We start from the raw sequence: 26,236 nt of genomic DNA on the forward strand, positions 1-26,236 counted from the left end.
TAGCCACTGATCACTAGTGCAGTCAGTGGTGGCAAATTATCCTGTCAGCCTGGTCACCTTACCAGCTCACTCTCCTGCTTCCTTCCATGCTGCTGCACTTCTCACACTGAGTCCTCAAAATCCGCCTCTTCCTGCTCTTCCACCAGCCAATCCAGTCTCCTCTCACCAGTCTGTCAATCAAACCCCTGGGTAGGTCCCGCCCCTCCTCTAATCCTTAAAGGCACCAGGATACATTATCTCCAGGAAGTCCTGTACTTTTATCTACAGCATGCAGGCCTTACTACTGGGCTGTTCAGGGACCCTGCAGGGTACCACATTTGTCCCTCCTGGAGAGGGTCATGTTGGGAGGTATGTCATAAGGCTGACACTACCCCTTTTCACTTACATTGTTTCACCTGTAGATCAGTCCAATTTGCTGGTCATTTAAGATTAAAGAACTTACTAGTGTCACTGCATGATAATACTGTAGAAAGGGCGATTTTAGCCATCTCCATTTGTATTCCACGTTGCACAGCACAGTCACTGGTGGGACAGAACTATGGCCCTCATTCCGAGTTGATCGGTCGCAAGGCGAATTTAGCAGAGTTACACACGCTAAGCCGCCGCCTACTGGGAGTGTATCTTAGCATCTTAAAATTGCGACCGATGTATTCGCAATATTGCGAACACAAACTACTTAGCAGTTTTAGAGTAGCTCCACACTTACTCTGCCTGTGCGATCAGTTCAGTGCTTGTCGTTCCTGGTTTGACGTCACAAACACACCCAGCGTTCGCCCAACCACTCCCCCGTTTCTCCGGCCACTCCTGCGTTTTTTCCGGAAACGGTAGCGTTTTCAGCCACACGCTCATAAAACGCCGTGTTTCCGCCCAGTAACACCCATTTCCTGTCAATCACATTACGATCGCCGGAGCGATGAAAAAGCCGTGAGTAAAAATACTTTCTTCATAGCAAAGATACTTGGCGCAGTCGCAGTGCGAATATTGCGCATGCGCACTAAGCGGAATTTCACTGCGATGCGATGAAAAATACCGAGCGAACGACTCGGAATGAGGGCCTATGTTTTGTGACTTTATAAGAGGCATTACTGTGTATGGCATAATGTCTTATAAGGGATAGTTCTACTGTGTGGCATAACGTGAATGAGAGCCCAACTACCCTGTGTCATAATGAGAATGGGGGGGCTACTACTGTGTGGCATAACGTGAATGGGAGCCCAACTACCCTTTGGCGTAATGAGAATTGGGGGCCCTACTACTGTGTGGCGTAATGAGAATGGGGGGGCCCTACTACTGTGTGGTGCAACGTGGATGGGGGACCCTACTACTGTGTGGCATAATGTGAATGGGGACCCTACTACTTTGTGGCGTAATGTAAATGGGGGACCCTACTACTGTGTGGCATAATGTGAATGGGAGACCTACTACTGTGTCTTATATTATGAATGGGAGGCCTATTACTGTGTGGCATAACGTGAACTGGGGCACTAGGTATAATGGGTTGTATTTAATATATAATACCAGTCCTAAAAATTCTTCTCATAACTAAATGAAGACACATATAAAAGCACATATAAAAGTATATAAAAATATAATAAACTGCTGTGCACAGTAGATATAAATCAAACTTATTAACAGTAATAAGAAACAATCAAGGTGTATATGAAAGATATCAGGGATAGAAAATCAATAATGCACATTATAAGTGCTTTACCATGACGTATAAATAAGAGCCGTTATAGGGGAAACAACAGACTCCTTTATGTGCAGAGCTGTATAACCGCTTTCTTTTGCGGTAATAAAGCTCTCTAGATGGTGCAGTTCTTAAGTAAAGCTGAAGATGGTGATGTGGGTGGTTTCTCTGATCACTTTACTAAATGGGTGGCCAAATGGATGAAGTTGGACATATACCGGGAAATGTAATAGGGTGTGGGAATCAGAAAGTGAGAAATTTTGGGAGATTTCTCCTGTATTTTTAAAGTAGCATTCATTTACATGGCAAAATCAACCTGGTTTTGCCATGTAAATGATTGCCACTTTAAAAAACCCCCAGGAGAAATCACCCAAAATCTCTCATTTTCTGATTCTCACAACCTATTACATTCCCCCCATAGCCTCTTGACGGTAGTGTATCATTCACCAACAAATCCGGATGTGTAAGGTTCCTTTACAAGTAGTGGCTGCTTTTCCACAGGTGAAGATTCCCGTCTTGGCTTTGTGAGACCCGTTTGGTTCTCGCGTATGTTTTCTGCTCTCCCTCTCTTTCCTCTTTCATTTTCTCTGGCACTGTTGACTCAGAAGATCCAGAGTTAGGTAGCAGCATTTGGCACTGGGTATTGGGAGCACAACTTGTGCTTGGCTTACTGCTTTCTGGTGCAGCTTCCTGGTTTGGGTCCACAGAGTACACAGGTGCACATAATTTTATGTCACGGTAAAGCACTCATCCTAGGCATGCTGATAATGGGGGTCATTCCGAGTTGATTGTAGCAGTGCCGGCACAGCGGCGATGCTCTTGTATTTGTGGAGTAACTCCCGGCCAGCGCAGCTCCTGCGGCTGGCCTGGAGTTGTGTGTCACTGCCGCTGGCCATAGCGGATGCGTGAGACTACATGCAGCCACCGTGGCACGCCCCCCAACGGTCCGGCCACGCCTGCGTTGGCCGTATTGCGCCTACTAAACTAACACCGCCGTTCAGCCCCCTCCCACCCAGCGATCGCCTCTGCCATGCCATGCGCCGGTGCACTGCGGCGCCGGCGCATGCGCAGTTCCGACCCGATCGCTGCGCATCGACAAACTGCAGCAAGCGATCGGGTGTGACTGACCCCAATGTCCATTATTGATTAATTTACTATCTTTGATATCTTTCATATAGACCTTGATTGTTTCTTACTACTGTTAATTAGCGGGATTTTGATCTACTGTGCACAGCAGTTTATTTGTTGTTATTTGTCACAACTGAGGGCCTGAGCTGACGGAAGGCAGCCTCAGTTGTAGGGGCTGAGATGTACCGGAACCTGGGAGGTTGTATCAGACCCCTGGACATGTAAGTAACATGAAGAGAAACCGCCCGCAGGCGTGACCACGACAACTTGAGTAAAAGTCAATGATATTTATTTATGACAAAACTCCATGCATCACAGTAGCAGTAAAAGGTAACATAAAAATCAGCAGAGAAATAATAATACAGTTCCTGGGTACTACAGGGTGGCAGGGGCCACAGAGCTCTGGTGGTATGAGACAGTTCTTATTATCTGCAAGTTGGAAAGTCCTTACCAGGCTCAACTGTAGCAATGAGGAAAGCCCAGGGTCGTACCAGCTGGTGTTCCAGGGAAAGCTGGACTGCTGTAGATAAAATGCTGCTGTGGGTACTGGTTAGAACCAGACAGGTGTTGGCACGGAGTGGATACTGGCTGGAACCAGTTAAATAATAAATAAAGCTTGAGAGCGATGCAAATGTAGATGAAATGTAGAATTTGAGAGCGGAGAAATAATAATACCGGTGGAGAGTGGTAAACTGCAGAAAGGACACCGGCCCTTTAAGAGAAGCTGTACACTGCTGGAAGCTGAGCTGGAAGCAGGTGATGTTGTAGCTGGAAACAGGTGAGTCCAGTATGGATCGGAGAGTCAGGCTACACCGCAGATGGAATGCTGGTGCGGGTCTCTATAGCAGAAGTCTGGAGACAGGAGCTGGAACCTGGAAGACATTCACAGAAGAGAGACAAACTGGAACTAGGTTTGACAACCAAAGCACTGACGCCATGCCAGATGTATAAGGCGTTACTGTGACTGCGTCCAGAGAGACAGGAGAGGATGCGGGAATGTGCACATCAGGATAACAGATGGGATCCGGTCCTGGAGCGCTGAGCCAGCCTTAGGAGGCATCTGATAGGTAAGAAATGGCGTCCAGATACCCGGATCGTGACAGCACCCCCCCCTTTAGGAGTGGCCCTAGGACACTTCTTTGGCTTTTGAGAAAACTTGGAATGGAATCTCCGGACCAAGGCAGGAGCATGGACATCAGAAGCATTGGTCCATGAACGTTCCTCAGGGCCATAACCCTTCCAGTCAATAAGATACTGAAGTTGACCGTAACGGTGACGTGAGTCCAGGATCTTGGCTACTTCATACTCAACGCCTCGTTGAGTTTGGACTTTCGGAGTTGGAGGAAGTGAGGAATGAAACCGATTCAAGATTAACGGTTTCAACAGGGAAACATGGAATGTCCTGGGTATCTTTAAGAAGGGAGGCAACTGGAGTCTGTAAGCAACAGGATTGATGACTTGATCAATTTTAAAAGGACCGATGTAGCGAGGTGCAAACTTCATACTGGGAACTCTTAACCTCAAATTCTTCGTGGATAACCATACCCGATCACCCACCTTGAGAGCAGGAACTGCTCGACGCTTCTTATCCGCAAACTTCTTGTACCTGAACGATGCCTTGAGCAGAGCTGATCGTACGCTCTTCCAGATATTGGCAAACTGATGCAAGGTGATATCCACTGCGGGAACAGAAGTTGCTGGAAGCGGTTGGAACTCAGGGACTTTAGGGTGGAATCCAAAGTTGGTGAAGAATGGTGTTGAAGAAGATGAAGAATGATACTGGTTGTTATGACAGAACTCGGCCCAGGGAAGTAATTGAACCCAGTCATCTTGAGAGGAGGACACATAGATGCGGAGGAAGGACTCCAAGTCCTGATTCACCCTCTCAGTTTAACCATTGGTCTGAGGATGGTAAGCCGTGGAAAACTTTAGCTTGACTTGGAGGACTTGACATAAACTTCGCCAGAATTTGGCTGTGAATTGAACTCCTCGATCTGAGATAATTTCTTCTGGAAGACCGTGGAGTCGAAAGATCTCTTGTATGAATACTTGAGCCAACTTGGAAGCTGACGGAAGACCGGTGAGAGGAATGAAGTGTGCCATCTTGGTGAACCGGTCAACTACCACCCAGATGGTATTAAACTTGTTGCACATGGGCAAATCTGTAATAAAATCCATCGACAAATGGGTCCATGGTCGACGGGGAACAGATAGTGGAACCAGTTGCCCCGCAGGCGACTGGCGGGATACTTTATGTTGAGCACACTTTGGGCAAGATGCAATAAACTCCAAAACGTCCTTTTTCAGAGTTGGCCACCAATAGGACCTAGAGATAAACTCCAGGGTTTTTTGGATACCTGTATGTCCGGCAAAGCGGGAAGCATGGGCCCAATGCATGAGCTTCTTCCTTTGTGTCGGCTTCACAAAACTTTTCCCTGATGGGGGCGTAGAGTCCATCCCTACCGTGGAGAATGCCAACGGATTTATAATAGGATGCTTGTCTGAAGACTCTGACTCATTTTCTTGCTCCCATGAGCGGGAAAGGGCATCGGCCTTGCGATTCTGAGAGCCCGGACAGAACTGGAGTTTAAAGTCGAACCTGGAAAAGAAAAGTGCCCATCTGGCCTGACGAGGGTTGAGACATTGTGCGCCTTTCAGATATAGAAGGTTCTTGTGGTCTGTAAGGATGGTGATTGAATGAGAAGCTCCCTCCAACAGATATCTCCACTCCTCTAGAGCGAGCTTGATGGCTAGCAACTCCTGGTCGCCAATGGCATAGTTGCGCTCCGCTGGGGAGAACTTCCGTGAGAAGAAACTGCAAGGATGTAAATGGCCATCTTTAGCCCTCTGAGATAACACCGCTCCTACTCCAACGGAGGAGGCATCCACCTCTAAGATGAAAGGAGAGTCGATGTCAGGCTGTTTCAGGACAGGCGCAGAGATGAACCTCTGTTTTAAAAGATGAAAAGCTTGCATGGCTTCTTCAGACCACTTGGACGGGTTAGCACCCTTCTTGGTGAAAGCAGTAATAGGCGCCACAATGGTGGAAAAGTCTCGTATAAACTTTCGGTAATAATTGGCGAACCCTAAGAACCTCTGGACCCCTTTGAGGGTTAAGGGTACCGGCCAATTCTGGATTGCTTGTAGTTTCTCAGGATCCATCTCTAGTCCGGAACCGGACACAATGTACCCTAGAAACGGAATGGACTTGACTTCAAAGACGCATTTCTCTAATTTGCAATAGAGATGATTGACACGGAGACGGGACAGAACCTCCTTTACCCAAAAACGATGTTCCTCTAAATTGTTGGCAAAAATGAGGATATCATCTAGATAAACCACGACATGACGGTATAGAATGTCTCTGAAGATCTCATTGACGAAATGCTGGAAGACAGCTGGAGCATTGCTCAATCCGAAGGGCATGACGAGGTACTCATAATGTCCGTCACGGGTGTTAAATGCGGTCTTCCACTCGTCACCCTCACGGATCCGGATGAGATTGTATGCACCTCTCAAGTCCATCTTTGTAAAGATGGTAGCACCGCTAACTCTGTCAAAGAGCTCAGTAATCAGGGGTAAAGGATAGCGGTTCTTGATGGTAATGTCGTTCAAACCTCTGTAGTCGATGCACGGCCTCAGACCACCATCCTTCTTTTTTACAAAAAAGAAGCCTGCGCCGGCTGGAGAAGAAGAAGGTCGAATGAACCCCTTTGCTAGGTTCTCTTTAATGTATTCCTCCATAGAATGCGTCTCGGGCAGAGACAACGGATAAGTTCGGCTTCGAGGTGGAACCTTCCCTGGAACGAGATCAATCGGGCAGTCCCATTCTCTATGAGGAGGAAGGATATCAGCAGAAGCTTTACTGAACACATCCAGGAAATCTTGATATGGAGGAGGTGGAACATCAGACGACCTGGGGGAGGAAGAACAGACAGGCAACACTTTAAACAAACATGTCTCAGCACAGGAGGAACCCCATGCCAGGATTTGCGTAGTCGTCCAATCAATTGTAGGATTGTGAAGACGGAGCCATGGAAGGCCCAGGACCACAGGATGTGTGGCTCTTGGAATCACTAAAAGTGAAATAAGTTCGGAATGAAGAACTCCCACTCTCAGACGAACTGGTAGAGTCCTTAGAGCAATAACTGTATCAAAAATTTTACTGCCATCCACGGCAGTTAAGGAAAAGGAGGAAGGAAGTCTCTCGGTGGGTAGGGACCACCGTTTAACATAGGCTTCGGTAATAAAGTTCCCAGCTGCTCCGGAATCCAGGAGGGCAATGACGTTCTGATAACGTTGAGCAACTTGAAGCGAGACTGGGAGATTACAATCTTGAGGAGATGGAGAGGAGATCATTACTCCTAGCCGGCCCTCTCCTTGGCGAGCTAGGATTTGGAGTTTTCCCGGACGTTTGGGACAGGCATTAATAGTGTGAGACGGAGCTGCACAATACAGACAGAGAGACTCAGAGAGACGTCTTCGGCGCTCAGCAGGAGTTAAACGGGAACGGCCAATTTGCATGGGTTCATCTTTAGTTGGTGACAGTTGGCGAGGAGGAGGAGCAGAAGATTTTGGAGCAGATGATCTTCCACGCTCAATTGCTCTCTCTCTGAAACGTAAGTCAACTTTTGTACAAAGTGAGATTAGCTCATCTAACTTGGAGGGTAAGTCTCTGGTAGCTAACTCATCTTTAATACGCTCGGATAAACCATGCCAGAATGCAGCATACAGGGCCTCGTCGTTCCATGCCAGTTCAGATGCCAGGATCTGGAACTGTATAAGATATTGTCCTACAGTATGTGATCCCTGGCGTAAACGGAGAATCTCAGACGAAGCTGAAGTTACCCGGCCTGGCTCGTCGAAGATGCGCCTGAATGTTGACACGAATGCAGTGTAAGAAGATAGCAGGGTGTCGGACCTCTCCCATAACGGTGATGCCCAGTCAAGGGCTGAGCACTGAGAAGAGAGATGATGTAGGCAATTTTTGTTCGGTCACTGGGAAAATTGCCAGGTTGTAGCTCAAACTGAATCTCACACTGGTTGAGAAATCCCCTGCAGAATCTTGGAGATCCGTCAAATTTTGCTGGCGTTGGAAGATGAAGACGTGGAGCAGAAACGGGTAAGGTGGGTGGGGTTATAGTTGGAGTCACTGTGGTTGACGCCCCAGATGCGCCTGATCCACGGAGAGTTGTCTGAATCCCATCCAGCCGAGTAGAGAGATCCTGGAGACAGCGGATGATGTGGCCCTGTGCAGCCTCCTGATGTTCAAGTCGGGCTGCCAGTTCTTGCATCGGCCTGGCCGCTTGATCCTGGTCTCCGGCTGGATTCATTTGGTCAGTGCTTACTGTCACAACTGAGGGCCTGAGCTGACGGAAGGCAGCCTCAGTTGTAGGGGCTGAGATGTACCAGAACCTGGGAGGTTGTATCAGACCCCTGGACATGTAAGTAACATGAAGAGAAACCGCCCGAAGGCGTGACCACGACAACTTGAGTAAAAGTCAATGATATTTATTTATGACAAAACTCCATGCATCACAGTAGCAGTAAAAGGTAACATAAAAATCAGCAGAGAAATAATAATACAGTTCCTGGGTACTACAGGGTGGCAGGGGCCACAGAGCTCTGGTGGTATGAGACAGTTCTTATTATCTGCAAGTTGGAAAGTCCTTACCAGGCTCAACTGTAGCAATGAGGAAAGCCCAGGGTCGTACCAGCTGGTGTTCCAGGGAAAGCTGGACTGCTGTAGATAAAATGCTGCTGTGGGTACTGGTTAGAACCAGACAGGTGTTGGCACGGAGTGGATACTGGCTGGAACCAGTTAAATAATAAATAAAGCTTGAGAGCGATGCAAATGTAGATGAAATGTAGAATTTGAGAGCGGAGAAATAATAATACCGGTGGAGAGTGGTAAACTGCAGAAAGGACACCGGCCCTTTAAGAGAAGCTGTACACTGCTGGAAGCTGAGCTGGAAGCAGGTGATGTTGTAGCTGGAAACAGGTGAGTCCAGTATGGATCGGAGAGTCAGGCTACACCGCAGATGGAATGCTGGTGCGGGTCTCTATAGCAGAAGTCTGGAGACAGGAGCTGGAACCTGGAAGACAATCACAGTAAAGAGACAAACTGGAACTAGGTTTGACAACCAAAGCACTGACGCCATGCCAGATGTATAAAGCGTTACTGTGACTGCGTCCAGAGAGACAGGAGAGGATGCGGGAATGTGCACATCAGGATAACAGATGGGATCCGGTCCTGGAGCGCTGAGCCAGCCTTAGGAGGCATCTGATAGGTAAGAAATGGCGTCCAGATACCCGGATCGTGACATTATTATTTTTTGTATGTTTCTTTTTATATGTGTCTTCATTTAGTTATAAGAGAATACTTTCTTCACTGTGATTAATAAAACCCATTATACAAAATTAAAGGGATTGTGTTTTGGTTCACTCTGATTTGAGTATCGCCAGGGATACACCATTCACTGCTGTGTGGTATACTATGAATGGGGGGCCCGGTATACTATGAATGGGGGGCATAGTTTGAATTGGGGGTCTGGCAGTTTGCCTTACTATGACCTGGGGGTCCTGCAGTGTAGCATGCTATGAATTGGGGGCTCTGTTGTGTAGCTTAGGCCTATTTGGAAGGAGGAGGTGAGCAGTGATATCACTGCAATTTCCGACATCAGGTCTGATGTCACTGTGTGAATCCGGACTCAGTGTCGCACTCAGCAATCCCCCTTACTTGCAAGTGTAACTTTGCCATGTCCGCTGCCTGGGTGAGGAGGAACAGTGTGAGTTAGGCTCCTTCCCACATGTCGCTGAGCAGATAATACATCAGTGTAGTTATAAATGTGAAATCAATTCTATATAAAGATGTGCGGCGGGCACTTTTCGTGTTTTGGTTTTGCCAAAAGCACCCTTTCGTGTTTTGATTTTGGATCTGGATGATTTTTGAAACCCCCCCCCATAAAAACAGCTAAAATCACAGAATTTGGGGGTAATTTTGATCCTACAGTATTATTAACCTCAATAACATTCATTTCCACTCATTTCCAATCTATTCTGAACACCTCACAATATTGTTTTTAGGCCAAAAGGTTGCACCGAGGTCGCTGTATGACTAAGCTAAGCGACACAAGTGTGCGGCACAAGCACCTGGCCCATCTAGGAGTGGCACTGCAGTGGCAGACAAGATGGCACTTAAAAAAACTAGGCCCCAAACAGCACTTGATGCAAAGAAGTAAAAGAGGTGCAAGATGAAATTGTCCTTGGGCCCTCCCACCCACCCTTATGTTGTATAAACAGGACATACACACTTTAACAAACCAATCATTTCATGGACATGGTCTTCCAGACAACTGTGGCTGAAATGACTGGTTTGTTTGGGCCCCCACCAAAAAAGAAGCAATCAATAACTCCTTGCACAAACTGGCTCTACAGAGGGAAGATGTCGACCTTATTCCTCATTCTCACAGAGTATTAATTTGTCCCCACTGGAATCCACCATCACAGGTCCCTGTACTTTCTGGAGGCAATTGCTGGTGAATGTCTCCACGGAGGAATTGATTATAATTCATTTTGATGAACATCATCTTCTCCACATTTTGTGGAAGTAACCTCCTACAGCGATCACTGACAAGGTTACCGGCTGCACTAAACACTCTTTTGGAGTACACACTGGAGGGGGGGCAACTTAGGTAAAATAAAGCCAGTTTGTGCAAGGGCATCCAAATTGCCTCTTTTTCCTGCCAGTATACGTACGGACTGTCTGACGTGCCTACTTGGATGCTGTCACTCATATAATCCTCCACCATTCTTTCAATGGTGACAGAATCATATGCAGTGACAGTAGACATGTCAGTAATCGTTGGCAGGTCCTTCAATCCGGACCAGATGTCAGCACTCGCTCCTGACTGCCCTGCATCATCGCCAGCGGGTGGGCTAGGAAATCTTATCCTTTTCCTTGCAGCCCCAGTTGCAGGAGAAAATTAAGGAGGAGCTGTTGACGGGTTACGTTCCGCTTGAGTTGGCAATTTTCTCACCAGCAGGTCTTTGAACCTCTGCAGACTTGTGTCTGCCGGAAAGAGAGATTCAACGTAGGCTTTAAACCTAGGATCGAGCACGGTGGCCAAAGTGTAGTGCTCTGATTTCAACAGATTGACAACCCTTGAATCCTGGCAAAGCGAATGAATGGCTCCATCCACAAGTCCCACATACTTTGCGGAATCGCTCCATCTTCAATTTGAATATCAGAAACTTGACTGTGGGTGCTACTTCCAGCACTTGCAGAGGGCGTGCAAATGGTGGAAGGAGCCACCTCTTCCCGTCCAGTATTAGGAAGGCTAGGCATCGCAACCGCCGACACACTTGGAATCTCCTTGGGGATTTGTGATACCATCATAGAACGCACAGTTCTTTGCTGTGCTTTTTTCAGCTTAACTCTTATAATTTTTCTAGCAGGAGGATGAGGGTTTCCATCGTCATGTGAAGCTGAACCACTAGTCATAAACATAGCCTCAGCCGTTCCTTGCCGTCCCTCTACTATTACATTGGGCATCGGCCTTGGCAGACGATGTTGATGGGATTTCGTCTTCTATGTCACAACTAGCAAAACAGCAGCTTCAGCACTAGGAGGAAGTGGTTCTTGATATTTCCCTATTTTATCCTCCAAATTTTTGTTCTCCATTATTTTTCTGTAGTTATATAACAATGGGGGTCATTCCGACCCGATTGCTCGCTGCAGTTTGTCGCAGCGCAGCATTCGGGTCGGGACTGCGCATGCGTCGGCATCGCATGCGCCGGCACATGGCAGCTTTCGTTGCCTAGCGATCACCTCTGAGACAGAGGCGGTCGCTGGGCGGGAGGGGGCTTTAGGAGGAGCGGTCCGGCCAATGTAGGCGTGGCCGGACCGTTGGGGGGGCGGGCCGCGGCAGCTGCGTGATGTCTCACGCAGCGGCTGCGGCCAGTGGCAGTGACCATTAACTCCCGGCCAGCCGCAGGAGCTGCGCTGGCTGGGAGTTACTCCTCAAATACAAAGGCATCGCCGCTGTGCGATGCTTTTGTATTTGTGCGGGGTGGGGTGGGGGGGGCCTGACATGCGGGGCGGACTAGCCCTGTGCTGGGCGTCCCCCCGCATGTCAGGGAAGATGATCGTAGCTGTGCTAAATTTAGCACAGCTACGATCAACTCGAAATGACCCCCAATATGCGGTACAGGAGAGCATACACCACACAGGGCAAACCCTGTGAAAGTTATTTGGATTAAATATTAATAACCCCTTTATTTGGAGTAAATAATATACAGCACAGGATAGCACCACTGAACTTATATGGCAGCACCACTGGACTGGACTTATACGGAATTATATGGACTTATATGGAATTATACGGCAGGATCACTGGATTTATACGGCAGTACTGCTGAACATATACGGCAGTATCGCTGGACATATATGGCAGTATCATTGGACATATACGGCAGTATCAATGGACATTTACGGCAGTATCACTGGACTGGACTTATACGCCAGTACCACTAAAATTATACGGCAGGATCACTGGACATATACGCCAGTACCACTGGAATTATACGGCAGGATCACTGGATTTATACGGCAGTACCGCTGGACATATACGGCAGTATCAATGGACATATACGGCAGTATCAGGGCCGGCTCCAGGCATGTTCGAATAGAGCGGCCGCGCGGGGCGCCACCCTTAATGGGCGCCGCGCGCTGCCACCGCCATATTCCTGCCTGGAGCCAGCCTTCAGTGTCCCGGCCCCGGCCGCTTGTGTGCGCGCTATGCAGCGCGCTGTGCGGCGATGGCGTCTGACGTTAGCACGCATTGGCACCGCGCAGCACGCATAGCGCGCATACAGAAGTTTTCATCCGTCCGCCCGCGCCCACAGCAGTACTCCCCCTCCCGGATCCCAGCACCGCAGGTAGCTGTAAGTGACCTGTAAGTGAATATCTGGCACTGTGGGGTCATATCTGCACTATGGGGGCATTTATGTATCTGGCACTGGGGACATTTATGTATCTGGCACTGTGGGGGCATATCTGCACTGTGGGGGCATATCTGCACTGTGGGGGCATTTATGTATCTGGCACTGGGGGCATTTATGTATCTGGCACTGTGGGGGCATATCTGCACTGTGGGGGCATTTATGTTTCTGGCACTGGGGGCATTTATGTATCTGGCACTGTGGGGGCATATCTGCACTGTGGGGGCATTTCTGTATTGTGGCACTGGGGGCATTTACGTATCTGGCACTGTGGGGGCATATCTGCACTGTGGGGGCATTTATGTTTCTGGCACTGGGGGCATTTATGTATCTGGCACTGTGGGGTCATTGATGTATCTGGCACTGTGGGGGCATTTATGTATCTGGCACTGTGGGGTCATTGATGTATCTGGCACTGTGAGGGCACTTATGTATCTGGCACTGTGGGGGCACTTATGTATTTGGCACTGTGGGGTCATTTATGTATCTGGCACTGTGGGGGCACTTATGTATCTGGCATTGTGGGGGCATTTATGTATCTGGCACTGTGGGGGCATATCTGCACTGTGTGGCCATTTATGTATCTGGCACTGCTGGGGGGCATGTCACGTGTAGCTGGCACTGCTGGGGGGCATGTCTTGTGTAGCTGGCACTGTTGGGGGGCATGTCACGTGTAGCTGGCACTGCTGGGGGGCATATCATGTAGTGTTCCCACTAGGCGTCTGTGGCTAGGCAATGTGTCTCAGTGCTCTGCCTGGCGCAAAGTGGAGGTTCTACCTGGTGCAATGTGTATTAGCTGCACTACTGTGTGGTGTAATGCGAATTGCCACTATTATGTGGTCACGCACCTTCCCCACGAAGCAACGCCCCTAAATTTTTGCTGCGTGCCTTAGGCGCGCACTGTCCATGCTTCTGCATGTGGGTGGAGGAGCACCAAGCATTACAGTATGTACATAATTTTGCCCTCCTAACTTAAAAATGTGCCCTCCTTGTGATTAGCACCCTGCCCTAAAACGTGAACACTATCATGTGTAGCTGGCACTGCTGGGGGGCATATTGTGTGTAGCTGGCACTGCTGCGGGGCATGTCATGTGTAGCTGGCACTGCTGCGGGGCATGTCATGTGTAGCTGGCACTGCTGCGGGGCATGTCATGTGTAGCTGGCACTGCTACGGGGCATGTCATGTGTAGCTGGCACTGCTGGGGGGCATATCATGTCTATCTGGCACTGCACATTATGTGTATCTGACACTATACTGGAGACATCGTGTGTAAGGAACACTACTGTGGCTGTTATGTGTAAGGCTGCTAATTGTGTGCGTAGAGGGGGTGTGAAAATACATTTATTTATAGTTTGATAATATGAAGTTACGATACCACACCCACTTTCCCAGGAGGCCACGCCCACTTTCCCAGAAGCGCGCAATGGACATTATGGACGGCAGTATCACTGGACATACACGGCAGTATCACTGGACTGGACTTATACGCCAGTACCATTGGAATTATACGTCAGGATCACTGGATTTATACACCAGTACCACTGGATTTATACGGCAGGATCACTGGAATTATACGGCAGGATCACTGGATTTATACGGCAGTACCGCTGGACAAATACGGCAGTATCACTGGACATATACGCCAGTATCACTGGACTGGACTTGTACGCCAGTACCACTGGAATTATATGGCAGGGTCACTGGATTTATATGCCAGTACCACTGGAATTATACGGCAGTACCACTGGACATATACAGCAGTATCAATGGACATATACGGAAGTATCACTGGACATATACGGCAGTACCACTGGACATATACAGCAGCACAGGGAAACCACCACTGGACTGATGCAGGACAACATAGCACCACTGCAATGGACTGGATTTATACAGCAGCACTGGACATATGGCAGCAGAGGACACCACCACTGTGACTGGACTGATGCAGCACAAGACACCACCACTGGAATGATGCAGCACAACACAGCACCACTGGACTGGATTTATACAGCAGCACTGGACATATGGCAGCAGAGGACACCACCACTGTGACTGGACTGATGCAGCACAAGACACCACCACTGGAATGATGCAGCACAAGACAGCACCACTGGACTGGACTTATACAGCAGCACTGGACATATGGCAGCAGGGGACACCACCACTGTGACTGGATTGATGCAGCACAAGACACCACCACTGGACTGATGCAGCACAACACAGCACCACTGGACTGGACTTTTACAGCAGCGCTGGACATATGGCAGCAAAGGACACAACCACTGGCACTGGACAGATGCAGCACAAGACACTACCACTGAGGACACTGAGGACGGAGACATGTACTCTCTCTACACTCTCCAATGCCGGAGTGAAAATGGCGGGGACGCGCGGTTCCTTATATGGAATCCAAACCCTGCAAGAATCCGACAGCGGGATGATGACGTTTTGCCTCGTTCTGGTTTCCGAGTCAGGCGGGAAAACCCGAGCCTGATTCGGACCCGGGCTCGTTTCGTGAAGTCCCGGGGAAGTTCTCTTCTCTGAGAACCGAACCCGCTCATCTCTATTCTATATATTATTATTTTCCATACAAATGTTTGTTTCCTGTGTTCTCCTCGTGTATCTTTAGTATGTGAGGTCATATTGGGCAAACATTATACTGTGGTTCGGTTGTTTACATTCATTCAACCATCATCTGTCTCCTTTTTGGTTGTATGAGTGATGGAACGGGGCGGGGCATGCCATGAGACCACGTCCCTCACAGGGAGACCGTGCCTTTTTTCTGGTGCGCGTGCCCTCCTCAGTGCTCACTACTGCTCTAACAAAAACCTACAGCGGACACTACACAGGACATCAAAATATGTAGCTACTACTCTGCTTTGGTGTGCACAGCACAGATATGTCCTCCTCTGTGTTCAGCAGCCACCCTATAAAAATTCATACAGTGAACACTATCTAATCCTCCACAACTGCTAAACTAAGGATTGGTCAATTGGTAAAATGCCTACCCTTTTCTTCATGCATGACATACACCAATGAAGTGCTAGCTTTCTTAACAGAATACCAAATGTCTGACTGGCAAATGTTTGAATCCCCTGCAGGAGGAGCTTTGTTGTGTGCATTTTAATACAGAGACTGGTGTTCACTTTTTATGTTGTTCTAATATTAATTATATTTCTAAAAGCATACGCTAAGAAGTAGGAGGAGTTAGGAATAGTAAGGGGAGGAGTCTCTTCGAGGAGCAATATGATGATGCGAGGTGGGCCTGTGTGCTTTAAATGTCAGGGCCTATTTTTAGTCCCAGTCCGGCCCTGTATGACACAGATATATAGTTATATACTGTAGATATGATATGACATGAGATACGTAGACAGAGATAAAAAGATCATGAGTGACACAGTGACAAGAAGATACACGAATAATAGCTCCAATAGTTGCCTACACTGTAGTATTATTATTATTATTATTATTATTATTATTATTAGATTTTATTTAATTGTAAGGCACCACAAGGGTTTCTTAGTGCTGTACAAGGGGATAAAACTGACAACTAGAAATATAAGTAGATAGTATACACAAGAGGTTTGTCACCTAGATAATGTACATAAATACAGTGAGCATATAGCAAAATGAAAGTATATAGAGAAGACATAAGAGAGGGAATGTATCGTGCAAGGGTAACGTATAATTCGGGTTATCATATAATTGTTCACATTGACTCTTTATAATATAATTACAATTATATACATTAAATGCAGCTTAAACTATATTATTGATCATGATGAATTACTGTGATACAATTGCTATTAGTTATATTAAGTCCGATAAAACAAAAACAACAAATATTTTCTTTTCTGTTCTTTTAAATTGTGTAATTTCCTTTTTTGTTTTGTTTTGTGATGTACTAAGGGAAAGTCCTTTTCTTTGATTGAATAACTGAGGAAGAAAAGGTCTGGCCAAAATGTACACCGGCCAATACTGCTTTATCTGCAGTAATTGGCTTAAAGGTTTTGTCATCACCTACAGTAATGTGGAGACAGAAAAGGCTCAGACCCTTCCCCTAGATAGAAGCTGGGGTCAGGATACTCTGTTGCACCTGTCAGCTCTAATGAGATCTTAATGAGCCCCAGGCAGTGGCATCACTTTAACACTGGTCATAAAAAGGAAAGTGATAAGCAGAGTAAAGATTAATAGAGGGCACACTTCCTATACATATATATACAATTCAATGCACTATGCTGGAACCAACATTCCCTGAATTTAAATGAAATACAGTTTGTAGTGTAATTAGGTTAGGACAGAGCATATTTGATATCTATCTATCTATCTATCTATCTATCTATCTATCTATCTATCTATCTATCTATCTTATATAATGAATGTAATACAACAAGGGATCTGTAGCACTGTACATAGTAGACATAATGGACTTAAAATATGTATTTATTTATTTATTAACAGTTTCTTATATAGCGCAGCATATTCCGTTGTGCTTTACAATTACAATATGTATCATATTTTATGTGTTTACATGTATTATTATTATTATTATTATTATTATTATTATTGCTACCAGCAAAAATAATAATAATACATTATTATGGTCAAATACTCTCTGTAAATCGCTGCGGAATATGTGTGCGCTATAGCTATATATATATATACATATATATATATATATATATATATATATATTTATTTGTGTGTGTGTGAGAGAGCGTGTTGGACCTGTCATATGTCGAGTCACCTCAGTACTTGCCCCCCTCACTCAGCCCTGCCCTACACTGTGGTCTACCCGTCTCCTGTCTACTGTTCTGCACCCGTCGCTCCACCCACTCCATTGCGGCTCCATTACCCCCTGCCGCTCTCTCCTGACCCCTCTCCCTACCACAAGATCCTGACCCCCTCTCCCCTGCTCAAATACTTTCCTTGGCGGCCATTCCATTCCTCCACTCGCAAGTCTGTCTCTCTTTCCTTGGCAGTAGTAAGCTGCTGGGGTGCATACCCAGGCTTCCATTGCATGTGAATTGAAGAGAGTGGATAGTCCTTCTGCAATTATATAGATATGTCTCATGACACATGCAGGGTTTATTTATTTATTTATTAACAGTTACCTCTATATCGCCAGCATATTCCATATTGTGCATTACAACTGAGAACAAAACAGTAATAAAACAAGACTGGGTAATAACAGACAAATAAAGGGGTCAATTCAATTCAGCGCAGATTGAATAGCGCGAAGGAGCTCCCGATGCTATTCAATTCAGCGCGCTATTATGTCGGAGAAGGCTGGTTCTCGCAGACTAAACAGGGTGTTTAGTTGCGAGAACCACGATTCTCCGACTTAAGTGCGCAGAGCGATGCAGTTTCCACCCGCTAAGGGCAGAAACCAGCATCACGCCAGTACTTTTGTTGAATTTCTGCTTGCACCCATGGAGGAGTGCAAGAAGACATCCTGTAGTCAGGCATCACACTGCGCTGAATTGGATAACTCCAGGATCACCCTCCCGGCGCTATTCAATCTGCAGTGAATTTAATTAATTTCTTTAAAGAGGTAAAAAGGGCCTTGTTTGTAAGCTTACCATCTGTAAGTACAAATGTTAGGACAGGTAAACCAGGAACAATAATGTTAGAAACAAAGCAAATCAAGTGTATTTATTTTGTTCCTTAAAATATGTCACCTATCTTCACGGTATATATTTTACTTGTGTTTTTTCTCACTTAAGACAGAGTCCTAGTGCTCTTAAACCCCACCAGCCTGGCTCTGTGTCAAATGTGTTCCAACATGCTGGTTATAGCCACTACACAAGGGTATAATAATACAGTCAAATATTTTTATGCGCTTCAAATGCAAATAACTTCAACAACTTTATTAATCCTATTTTGGTGCAGACATTTGGCAAACACAATCATTTCTTTATAGCAGAGTAACCACGCAGCTCTTTTTCCCAACTTTGTGGGAAAAGTAATAAGAAAAGATATAATTTGTGCTGATTTGGAAAACTCTGGTAAGGGAAAGTGATTTAGTGAGAGATGCCTTGTTTCCTGTCTAACACTGGTATAGCTGGCTGTTTGCGGAGGAGGGAGTACAGCTCTTGTACATGGTGAAAGCAATTCAGCTGTAATCTCCTTTCTCTCCCACTGCTGGAGTTCTATTCATATTCTAATCACAGATTTTCCTCACCCAAAAAAAAAAAAACTCCAGCCACTTTATCATCGCCCAAAAGCCCAGGTTTTTCACTTTTAACATTCAGCATCAACTCTTAAAACTCTGCTCCATGTAAAATCTACCAGTTTACCCAATCCCTAAGAGGCATCAGGGTACCCACCTGGCATAAAGTAATTTTCGCAGGCATACAGAACATCGATGCACCAGCAAACATTTAGAGGGGATGAAAAAGTTTGCAAATACAACAGATTTCTGCACTTGCAGATAGTTTTCGTAATATGTGCATTTATTTGGCACCTTTGGCATTGACTGTAACCATCTGAACACGTAACCTTGCATGTCACTGGTACACACACACACACACATGCATCAGGTGCTGATACTATGCATTATGCTGTAGTTGATAAAACAGAGAATATACTTAGTTCTGCTCAGGGAACAAATCAACAAATCCCCCCCAAAATATCTGTTGATCATTTCAGTGTGTTGGTAAGTTATTGTACGAAAACTGTGGATTCTTGCACTGGAACATAAGTTTGTGTGAGGATGGAGGGCATGTCTGTAGAAGTTAAGGTAATAAAAAAAGGGTTTTATAATAGAAAGGGGGGTTGAAGTGCCGGGATTGCATAGATTTAAGCCCCCCTTTTCGGAGGAAAGTCTTTATTATTCAAAACAGCATCACAAAGGGCTTCACATTGAGCCTTGCCACATCCCCATCTGACTACCAGCTATTCATCAGGCAGGCTGGCCTATCAATGACATGTCTCCCATCAGGACTCCTATAAAATGATGCTTTTTCCCATGCAACATCAGCAAACATTGTGACTGGTCTGCTTCTGTCCTGCTGGATTACCAAGTGTCCATTTTCACTCTGTGCTCCCATCACTGTGTACATTACTGAGATAGGGGGGGTCTCACATCCCCAGGATTTTGGTCTTCTTTACTGCCCATGGGAAGAACATGCATTGTGGGTTATTGGAGGAACCAGACATGGATTCCACAGGTTAGTCCAAGTTTAATTTATTATTAACTAATTCAGCTCTGTGACTCTCTGGCTGTCCATCTTCTGACTTTTTTCTGGGGTACACTTTAATACTCCTACAAGATTAGACACAGTAGAGGGCACATATATGACCTATTATTGACCATCAAGGACTGTACACTCTCTTGGCAGAATTATTATTTTCTTCCACGTGCAATTGCTTTAAATAAATTTCATCAACAGTTTTATATAGACCATCGTTTTATTTTTGTATGATCAGATGAATATGCAGCTTCTCAAAGAGTTATTTCCAGGAGGGTCATTCAAGGTTGATATCCCAGCAGCGTTTTACAGAAATATATCTATCAGGACATTCACAATTAAGTTTTAATGGTTAATTCATTGTAAGATGACTTGTTTCACAACCATTAAAGACCCAAATGAACATTTAATTGATTGCTTGCACACATTACTCATGTGACACTTTAAAGACACTAGTGCTCACCTCTAAAGAGAATATACACATATATGTATTAGAGCAGTCACAGCATCACTTGTTGATTTTCCTTTTTATACACCTGTTGTCTAGAATAACCTGGACAATCTAAACTCTGCAGAACCCTCATAAGAAAAAAAAAAAAAACATAATATTTGTATGATAGATTTAATTATTGTATAATAATAATAATAATAATAATAATAATAATAATAATAAGAAGAAGAAGAAGAAGAAGAAGTTTCACCATTTAATAATGTTTTATTATTAGGCCATCTACTAAAACATAAGTATATTTATTCCTAAAGCCCAAGTGCAAGTGATTTGAAATGTATCTACTTTTACAGATTAAACGCTTGTTTAGTACATACTGCAGATATCAGTTTGATCACTAATCAGATGTTCATATAAGGGAAAAAGTAGTTCTGGAACATTTATAGTCTCTTTTTCATTAACTTTTTTTGTTTCAATTTAAAAAAAAAATGAAATTAACTTTATATTTTACTCCTTTACAATTCTTTAAACAAGTGAATATTTATATTTATCAATTAAGCTATTTACCCGCTACATCTTTACACTCATTTATTTGATTGTACTATAATGAATGACTGGAGTGATAGGTTAAACTAAATTTTTAAAGTAACTGAACCTAAACTAAATCTAAATATTAAATGTTAGTTGTATTTGTAACGTGTACAAGTTATTAGCTCAATGTTTATGTAACACATTACCTTTCTAAATGGTGTGAATGGCAGGGGAGGAATATTTAAAAGTATTAAGGTTCAGCCTCTGATAAAGTTGTTCCTATACAGGTCAGATTAAATTTATCGAGATTAAGCTGCTTTACAAAACCATTTAAACCAGGATAGAAATTGTATTATCATAATTGTGCTTTTAAGAAGTTTAAAAGGAACTGCTGGCATACAAAAGGGAGGAAGAGTTTTGCATAATTTTGTGCAAGTTAGTGACTTAAAAAGTTCTTCAATCAACTTAGAATAAACACACACACACACACACACACACACACACACACACACACACACACACACATTTATTTTGCGCACACACACACATATATATTTATTTTTTATTTTTATAACAATAAGATATCAGGATGGGAATGATATCAGTTAATTCTACTTTTAATTACCTTTCACCTATTAAAAGTATCACATTTAATGAAAAACATAAACTGGAGAAATTATGCTGTACTGCCGTTAATACACACACACACACACACACACACACACACACACACACACACACACACACACACACACACACACACGTGTGTGTGTATATATATATATATATATATGTATTTATCCATTTTTGCAAGGTATATACTTGATCAATATGAATGCTACCAAACATACACACAGACTAAAACTGACATGCATATACAGTATATTTTGTAACCCCTCACTATTGTAGAAATCAACGACACTATTTGTGGGTAATATGCTATCTATAAATGTTCTTTTATTTTAGAGAGTCATTAAGCACTTTTCTAAGGTAAAGCAACAGATGTGTGGTACAGTGAGTCTTCACATTCAATCAGGATAATATGTTTAACGACTTCCTTCAGATCACTGCATTTTATTACATGGTTTATTTTATTTCACTGATCAAATATTTATATAGAATGTTACTAATATATTCATTATTACAAAATGTAACAAAACAATGGGGGGGAAAAGAAAACAATATAAATATATATTTTTTCAGAATTTTTTTATTATGAAGATATAATAACTGCACTTTGAATGAATTGTTATTAATGGAACAATGCTGCTTTTTTATTGCATTTTATTTATTAGGCTTTTACAGGGCAATATATACCTGAAGTCTGTTGTTGTTGTTATTATTATTATTATTATTATTATTTTTAGTTTTTAGCTGAGACAGCCTAGGTAGGTTTAATAAGTTTTCATTTTGATTAAAAAAAATTCCAGGAAATCTAACATTTTAAATTTGTTTCTGTACTAGTGTGAAATAAGAAAAGTATATTTTAGTAAATTTGGTATGTCCTTTTGTACATAGATCATAAATGAATGATATAATTTATAAGCCAGTATTATATTATATGAGAAATATGAGAAATAGCTGAAGACCCTGTCACACCTTGGTTGACAATCAGTAGTATATATTTACAATTGGGCAATGTCGGTAATCTGTAAGAAGACATTTCAAAAAAGTTACTTTTAGGAGGAGTGGGCAAAGTTTTTCTGGGCCCGTTCCTATGGTAATCGTCCCTTGGCCCGTTGTCATAGACACCACTGTGGAGGAAAGAGATTCGCGACAGCAAAATATTATGAGTTAGCAGTTCTGTGCGAAAGAGCACCAGGCAAGACGTTTCTTTCAGGAATCAAAAAACAACAAAAGGTATTGAGTGCTCCGGCAGTAGGATCCAATTGAGCATGCGTGTCGTCACATAATGCAGGATTCCTGCGGGCTGGAAATAAAGCACAAGCGTCTGTACAACACGCCGTGAACACAAATTACAATAACTGGCTAGCAGGCCTCAGTCACCACATCTATCCCTCCTCAGGGGGAAAGGAAGCGTATGAAAGGGGACATTTCAACTTTACCTTTCTTTAAAATATCCATAGTCAATGTATATAAACATACTCTATAGATACTACTATCAGTATATATAGCAAATATTATGCATTCTATGGAAAATTGCATATCTGTCTGTCTACTATGTTTATCTCTAAGTCATTTATCTAATATCTCTCTATTTGTACGTATCTATATATCCATCTGTCTGTCTCTCTATGCCAATTTATCTAATATGCATCTCTCTTTACATAAGTGTGTGTATATATATATATGTACACGCACATATAGCTAGCTATATCATATCTATCTAAACTATATATATCTATATTTAATAATCTAATATCTATATCTCTCAATATAACTATACATGTCGCATTATCTATAGTTGTTCTATTATCTATCTATCTATCTATCTATCTATCTAATGTCATATATCTATGTATCGAACTGTCATATCTATTAACTTTTGTATGTTCTATTCATCTATCTATCTATCTATCTATCTATCTATCTATCTATCTATCTATCTATCTATCTCAACACAGCTCTCTCTCTGTCACATTATCTATTTTTGAATAGAAAAGAGAAATGCATCTGCACACTATACAATCAATGAACCAATTGGATTATATCAACCAGTTGAACCCCATTGAAGTGTCTCACTCTGATAATAGAGATAATAGTGTGGGGGTGCAGCCCGTATGCAACTCAGATTTAATGCAAAACAAAAAGAACCAAAAGTAGTTGCCTAAACGTGCGCCCAACTAGGCAACTACTTTTGGTTCTTTTTTGTTTTACATTATCTATTTTTGTCATATATATCATACATAACATAACATATGTATCTACTATATATGTGTCATATCTATAGATTTTACAACTATATTATACCCTATCTCTGATCTCTGATATCTCATCTCTATCTCTTCCATACTACAGTATCTATCTATCTATCTATCTATCTATCTATCTATCTATCTATCTATCTATCTATCTATCTATCTAATATCTGGAAAGGCAGTTATTATACACCCCAAGCACTGCTGTAGATTCCATACCCTTTTTCAGATGAGCCCCGTTTCAGATGAAACAGTCACAGATTATTGTTGCACTAACTTCTTTAATAACTAGAACAGCACCATAATTTCTGAAAACCATTCATACATGACCTCAGCTTCCCTCCATCCCACCTTACCTATGCTCAACAAGTCACTGACCTGAATTATGTAATTAATATACCTAGACTAATCCCACATTCAAATATATTGTTCCTGTTTAGTGTCTTTAAAACCTATTTCAGTACTTGAATACTAGACATTTGAAGCTGTAAGCCCCAAAACACTTAAATATAATTAAATTCACATTTCAAAAACCATTTGCTTTATAATAGCGCATTTGTTTACACACAAAAGCTTTACACATCTTATTCATGTGGATCACAGTGAAAACATCTTGTGTGGGCAAAAAAGTGGACAATGTATAGTACATATTGTAATAATAAGAATATGAATTGTGCAAAGCATGCATTTGATGACCCATGACTATATTAGAGTAGTAAGATGCAAAAAAACCCTCATGTTCTGTGTTTCCAAGTTTCTATGTGTATGCCATTTAAAAGGATGTAATGTTGTAGAAGTGTTGATCAGAGAAGAGGACATTATACACAAACTTCTAGTGCGGTACTAACAGAGGGATGACTATGGCGCAGCAGCATCAGTATACTCTATAGCAGTACTGATGTTCTACCTTACAATGAAACTGCAACTCTTGCAAGCTTCTGCCCTGGAAGATGATATACATGTCTGTACTTGGTGACAATTATCAGGAAATATAAGTTTATTTTGCATGAAACTATTTTCATGATACAATCACATTTTGATGCTATATTGAACATCATTCACAGGACAGATGTTAAGGTGCATACACACTTGCCGATAAAATGAACGACGTCGCTCATTTTCACCCTTCCTGAGTAACTTTGTTCACTTTCTCGGTAAGTGTGTATGCCGGTGATGACGACCGATGCGCCGTCATCCAAGAACTGCCTGCACGGCCCGGCCGCGGCGTGATGTCACTAAGCGATATGGTCTTCATATAGCTCAGTGTGTACGGCCGGCCGCCGACTGCCCGGACTGGGAGGGGGAAACAATAGATGATGTCGCTCATAGAGCGACGTCGTCTAGTGTATATGCACCTTTAGATTACTAAGTTGATGTTGTAATTATAAATACATGACTGATATATGACATGTGAGAAGTACTGACAGAATGTTCTTGTTTTGTATAGAAAGTAACTATGCATTTAGGGAAACTAGTCTTAAGTGAAAAATAAGCTTAAATAAAAATCCAAAATTATGAATTCTTCACGATGCTTGCAGGACAGCTAAATTTTAAAAGAAAACATATACGCCTTATGTAATAGTGTGCAAGATGTAGGCATGTGCTTGAATCTTGTGGGGTAGCTGTTGTTCTTAAAGTGGCAATCATTTAAAAGGTATAACAAGCCCAGTTTGCCTTTTACATGATTGCTGCTTTACAAATACAGGTCAGTAATGTAGTGTAGGGTATAGAGGGGTCAGTGATGTAGTGTAGGGTATAGAGGGGTCAGTGATGTAGTGTAGGGTATAGAGGGGTCAGTGATGTAGTGTACGGTATAGAGGGGTCAGTGATGTAGCTTAAGGTATAGAGTGATCAGTAATGTAGTGTAGGGTATAGAGGGGTCAGTGATGTAGAGTAGGGTATAGAGGGGTCAGTGATGTAGTGTAGGGTATAGAGGGGTCAGTGATGTAGTGTAGGGTATAGAGGGGTCAGTGATGTAGTGTAAGGTATAGAGGGGTCAATGATGTAGTGTAGGGTATAGAGGGGTCAATGACGTAGTGTAGGGTATACAGGAATCAGTAATGTAGTGTAGGGTATAGAGGGGTCAGTGTTGTAGTGTAGGGTATAGAGGGGTCAGTGATGTAGTGTAGGGTATAGAGGGGTCAGTGATGTGTAGGGTATAGAGGGGTCAGTGATGTAGTGTACGGTATAGAGGGGTCAGTGATGTAGCTTAAGGTATAGAGGGATCAGTAATGTAGTGTAGGGTATAGAGGGGTCAGTGATGTAGTGTACGGTATAGAGGGGTCAGTGATGTAGCTTAAGGTATAGAGGGATCAGTAATGTAGTGTAGGGTACAGAGGGGTCAGTGATGTAGTGTACGGT

General features: G+C 43.6%; 1 protein-coding gene across 1 annotated transcript in view; it reads left to right on the top strand.

Moving 5' to 3' along the window:
- The first annotated feature begins 19,773 nt into the window (after positions 1-19,773).
- RFX4 (regulatory factor X4) overlaps positions 19,774-26,236 on the top strand; it is a 242,988-nt gene continuing 236,525 nt past the window's right edge. Inside the window, exon 1 of the mRNA XM_063928437.1 lies at positions 19,774-19,996. The gene's annotated coding sequence lies outside the window, so the exon portion shown is untranslated. The remainder of the gene's footprint in view (positions 19,997-26,236) is intronic.

Source organism: Pseudophryne corroboree, chromosome 6 (genome assembly GCF_028390025.1).
Source record: "Pseudophryne corroboree isolate aPseCor3 chromosome 6, aPseCor3.hap2, whole genome shotgun sequence".
Taxonomy (NCBI): Eukaryota; Metazoa; Chordata; class Amphibia; order Anura; family Myobatrachidae; genus Pseudophryne; species Pseudophryne corroboree.